Raw genomic sequence first — 6,093 nt, forward strand, 5'->3', positions numbered from 1 at the left:
GAATGCAGCTCTGGGATGTGCTGCCTTGAACTCAAGTTCCTGTGCTCATCCTGATTCCTCATGGAGTGCATCTCAGACAGGTGCAGAGCAGGGTGACACCCTGCAGGGCTGAGATGCATCCAGCATCTGGGAGCGGGAGCTTCTAGAAAGCACACAGCACACCTAGGCAGTGGGATGCAGCCAGAGGCACACACACCTCCATGGGTCACCCCTCTGAGCTGCCTCTGCAATTGCTTTAAGCACCTCACTGAGAAACAAAAGCTCTCAGTCATAGCATAGGTGTCCAAACAGGAGACAGGAAGACCTAAAATTTTCCATGGAGAAAAGGGGACTAGAAGAATCAGATATCACCAGTGGAATCTCCCTTAATGGGAAAGGGGAATGTCACCAGGATTAAGAAAATCTCTTCCTCTCTCTCATGACCTGACTCATGACTATGGTGGGGAACAGCCTCATTGTGAGTCTGCTGGAGGAAAACTTGAAATACTCTTACAATTCCTGCAATTCCTGATTGTCCTCTGACTGGGGACAGCACAGTCTCTGCTCCCAGCACTGTCACTGCCATTTCCTGCACCTTTGGCACGTACAGGGTGTTTTCTGCTGATGGCCACATCCCATGACCCGCACTGTGCTGTTTGCCAGCCCTACTCTCTGCAAGACTCGTGGACTGGAAAGGTTGTCTCCAGCAGAGCTGCACCCTGGCTCGAGGGAGTTCTGTCATCTACCACATCATTTGCTTCTTGTCCCAGACCCTTTTTCTGGCCCTGACTCACTGCACCATTTCTGTGATTTTTGGTTCCAAAGGGCTGGAACTATCCTGCAGTGACATTCCTGCTCTTTGCTTTCCAACCCTTCCTTTTAGATCAAGCCTTCCTGTCACACGAAAGGGGAAATTTAGATTTATGCCTGCTGGTGCCTCCAGAAAAGTCAAGACCTTGGTGTTCAACAACATGTCAGTGTCTCATGAGACCCTTCACCAACAGAGTCACAAGATCAGAGGGTGATTCGACCACCCTTGTCAGGGAGGACTCAACCTTGTCAAGGTGTTCTCTGTTGCCGGGAACTGAATGGACTCACTTCTACAGTTCATGGAATAACCCTCTTTATTAATACAGATTGTGACAGGTTAAGAAGGTTCCTGGTCATGGGTGACAGTGTGCTGCAAAAACATATTTCAAAGCAATTACTGTTTTATGAATCAAGTGAGCACAAGATCTATTGCAAGCAATCCACTAGTTATACTGTAGGCCACGCACAGACACAAACTTAGCCCTAAAAGAAATGGTTAACATGTGTGGAGCACAGTTCTTATCCAAGGCATCCCTGGTGGGGGGATAAGATGGGCTCATTCTCTCTGTTGACCCCAGCAGTTTCAGTGGAGTCTTCTCCAATTTCCCCTCTACCCCCAGTTTACTTTTATACTATTTTTTATGTTTTAGGTGGAGCTTGAGTGGCTTTAGTCATAAATACCTTGTATTTCTGATTAGTGTAAGGTTCTCTTGCCGTACCTAATGGGACGGGGGTGGTTGTGGTGAGGCACCTGAGAAGGGGGTTTGACGTGGCACAAGCCCATAGCAACAATTCCCCTGTGTCTCTTTGCAATGACACCAGGTCCTAGCAACAAGCCCTTGTGTAGGTTTCCATGGCAATCAGCCATCGCAACTGATCCACGTGTTGGTTGCTATGGCAGCAAGCTAAGAATTGGTCCTTACAATTGTTGCTGTGGTAACAAACACCTAGAAATGGGACATTAAAATGGTTGTCATGGCACCCAGTCATAGCAAAGGGGCTTGGTGCAAGTTGTCCTGGCAACCAATTCTAACAATTCCTATTTTGCTTGTTACCATGGCACCTGATCATGGCAATGTGTCAGTGCCATTGTACATGGCAACAGTCATTGGAATTGTGTTTTCCTGATGATTGTCATGACATCCAACCCTTTCCATGAAAGTTGCCATGGAACACAACTGTAGAAATGGGTCCTTACGATGGTTTCCATGGAAATTTGAATTTAGCATGGTTGCCATGGCACCCAAACACAGCAATGAGTGTCAGTGTAGTGTCCAGGGCAACAGGCCTTTTCAACTGGCCTTAGTGAAGGTTGAGATGGTAATCCATCATCAAACCTGGCCAAGTGCAGATACAAAGTAACCTTCCCAGAAACCTATCTGCACAGAAGCATTTGCCAGTGCCCTCTGCATTTCATCTCCCTTCACTCTTTGATCACTCAGACACCTCTCAACAACCCACTTAGTGCTTTGAGCTCCATTGAATTAAAAGCTTGTCTGTCCTTCACTAGTTGCTCTAATTCTGCCTTCAGCCTACTATTTGTGTTTATTGTATAACATCCTATGTGTCTAAAGCATTTCTTGCATGGTAACCTCTTGGGTGGGGTGAACCTCATTGGTGGCAGCTTGGACTTGGCACAGAGTTGAGCAGTGTGTTTGTTTTCAGTGGTGAAATTTATGAGTTTTAGATTTCTGCAAAAACAGAAACAAAAACCCTCGTTGCCTGTGTGCAGACAGTTCTCTGAGCAAAGCATGTCCCAGGTGACTGAGAAGAGACATGTGGGGTTAGGGAATGAGGGGCAACGTTTTCCACATAGGGTGAGACCTCAAGGGAAAGCTCCTCCAACCACTCCAGATATCTTTAAGAGACACTGGATCAGTATCAACCAGATAATGCTGCAACCACTTCTTCTTGAAAGAGAAAAGTAATAAACTAAACCTTTTAAAATAGGAATACATATTCATTATAAGCTCTTTGAAATATTTAACCATATTTAGAAAACTTCCTAATTGACTCTACAAGGCTAAAGGAAAATCCAGGAAGGACATGGTTTGTTAGGACTTGCTTTATCTTAATGAGCCCCACGGTGCATTTGGTGCTGACCCCTGAACCTCAGGTACTGAGAGCAGATTATACAAACCCTTCCATAAATCAAAGTCAGGGGAAAATACCAAAGTACCCCAAAGAATTATTAAGTCCAACCAGGGGGCATTCCCAATATAGAGTCTTCATGGATTCAACGGAGGAGACAACTGGAGGCCATGATTGGACCTCTCATTGTCATGGTTTGAACTGGAAAAATGCCAGCCCTCCAAGTACAGGGTCAGAGCCTCTCTCCCAAGACCGAGGAAAGGGAGGAAAAGAGAGGGGAAGGAAAAAACCTTCAACCCATGTTTATGCTAAAACCACATATATTTTACAGAAAAAAGAGAACATTAAAAGAAAGTACAAATACACACTCACACAAGTTAGAAAGAGCAAGGAGCAATCTCTCACCTCTCAGCACACACACAAATCTCACCATCTAACCCCAAATTATCCTAAAAGAATCAGTCCCCTAAGAGCCAGACCCAAGCAGAAAGATAAGAACCAACAACAAACATTTTACTTCCCAAAACAACTGCTGGGCCAGTGCTGGGCCTGGTCCTCCCCATCTATCCTGGGACGGCACAGTGTGTGTCCTCCCAGGAAGAATGCTGTAAGGCCACTGACTAAACCACTCCCATACTGACTTCTACTTCACTGGAAAATGATCTCATAATATGGTATGGAATAAAACACTATTGGCTAGAAGAAGTCAGCTGTTAGCTCAGCCCAGCTCAAATCAGCTGACAGATCCAGGCCTGGTCTGAACTTCAAAAAACCCAAATTTAGGCTCACCTAGATGAACCCATAGCTCTCATAAACAGAGCATGGAAATTAAAAACCAAAGTACCTTAAAAAACTCTTGAGTACCTTGAAGCATTAATGAGCCTCATGGAGTGTCACCACTGACAAAGCCTATCAAGGGACTATTTAAAGCAGATCATTGTAGACTCTGATTTAACAAACCTTTCAGAGACTCAGTGTCAGAAAGAAGTACCTCAATAAATTTTGAGTACCTTGAAGCATTAATGAATGCCACTGAGTGTTGTTACTGACCAAGAATCTCAGACGACTTGTTAGAGCAGGTAATTGGAGGCCTTGATTGCTCAAACCTCTCACAGACTCCAAGGCAAAAGCAAAACACAAAATACTTTTAAAAACTGGCAAGCCCTTGAAGCTATAAGGAGAGACCAAGGGCCATTCCTGGCAGAGCCTCCCCAGGGACTCGTCCCAGCAGCTCCTCGGAGGCCATGATTGCAGAGGGGCAAAGGCTCTGGGCAGCAGCTCAGGTTCTGAGCAAAGCCTGGCTTGGCTGGAGGCAGCAGAAAGGCCAAGCCCTGACCCCCAGCCTGGGGAAGTCATATCCTGTCCCTCACGCCTTGCTCAGGGCTCTGCTGGGCACACTGGCATGGGGGGTGATGCTGAGGGCAGGACAAGGGATGACAGTGCCCAGCCCTCCTGGGTCTGTGCCGGGAGGCCATGAGGCCCCAGAGCTTCAGCACAACAGGTCTGCTCACAGCACTTGGTGGCAGAGATGATGCTGTGCCCAAGGGGATAAGGACTTGGGATCTCTTACACTTCTGGCCCAGTCACTTGAGATCCCTCTGTGAAGGAACAAACTACCTCTCAGAGATGGGTGGCAAACTAGTGCTGGGAATGGTCATTTTGAGGGGCTTCTCTGTGGTGATTGTCCTGGGGCACCTTGAGCAGGGTGTCCAGAAATCAAGGCCAGTCTGGACCGGTCTCAATGTGAAGCTTTTCCCACTTGTCCCTTACTAAAGTCACCTCAAGCTCTAGTACAGACAACTCCTGTCATCCCCTTGTCACTCCAGAGATCAAGAGGGGTTCTGCACTCCTGTGTGCCTTGCTGCCATCGGTGCACACTGTGCACCAGTATCTACTAAAGCTTTACATCTCTGTGGATCTGCTGGCCAGGCCATTGAATCCACACAGTCCAGTACGCCCAGTCAAACCTTTCCTCCTTCTGACAAGAGTCAGGGACCCTCTATTCCTGTTCCTGGCCAGAGTATTCACTGTCTGACTTTTGTGATGCCAGACCAGAAGTCCCCTCACCAGGATCAAAGGAGGTGATTTTTGTCCTTTAATGCCTGGGAGATCCCTGATTGTCTTTTTGTGTCTCTCCAGTAACTACATGGACATCCTTCTTGAGTGATCCCTTCGTAACATCTCTCTTCCCTCTCATTTCACATCCATGGGCTCCCAGCTCAAAGGTGGGTTCACCATCCCACTTCCTCATGTCTGCCCCTGGTCACACAGAAAGAACCAGAGTTCACCAGGTGGCCTGTGCTTGGAGCTTCCTTTCCTTCTGGCTGGAGCAGGAGAGGACTGATCTCCTGGGCTGCCCCTGAGAGCTGAGCTGCTGGCCCATGGGGATGAGGAAGTGCTCAAAGTTTCCTTTGTGTTTCAGAGCCAGGAGGATGCCACCTCTGCAGCCAGTGGATTCATCTGGGGGAATACAATTCTGCCAGGCTGTTGGAATATGATGCAGGCGCACTTTGAATCACCTTCCTCCACGTGGCCGTTGTGCAAGGGTCATCCTTTGGATCTTTAGGGACATTATGACTTCTTAGATTACTCTAAACAATTTCCAGCACTGCTAATTCTGTCAGATACTGGACAACTTCATCTGCCATGCTCCACTTTGCTGGGGAGTTCACAAGATATCCCTTAAATGGATGTCTTGCCTTCACTCTTGAGAAGAGCCATCTCCAGAGACTGCAGATTTCTCCTTCTTTCCTAATTTCTCTTTCAATTTTCTGAACTCTACCCTCTGAGGGTACTGAACTGTGGCTTGATAGGCACAGGCCAGGCCTCCGTGCAGATGAGTAGATCCGGTTTACTCTGGCGTAGGCAAGGAACCTTCCATCAGGTGATAGGTCAGTTTTTCAGGCTTGATTACCTGTTTGAGTGTGAAGTCCCAGGTTATGGGTGATGATAACCGCCCTAGGAACCTTCCCAAATCATTCCACACACCCTGCTACCCGGGCACTGGACACCTCAGAGCACATTTCAGTATCTCCTCAGCTAAAGGTGGTTTTCACTCACACGAGGAGAACACGAGATTCCATGAACTCCACAGAGTGCTGAAAGTATTATTTAGTAATAGTACCAATATTAAACAGCTTACATACTGATGAGCAATGAGCATGGGAGACCTCATTATAAAGCCATGCATATCCATGCTGAGCAGAGAGGGGA

The sequence above is a fragment of the Pithys albifrons genome, chromosome 19 (genome assembly GCF_047495875.1).
Source record: "Pithys albifrons albifrons isolate INPA30051 chromosome 19, PitAlb_v1, whole genome shotgun sequence".
Classification (NCBI taxonomy): domain Eukaryota; kingdom Metazoa; phylum Chordata; class Aves; order Passeriformes; family Thamnophilidae; genus Pithys; species Pithys albifrons.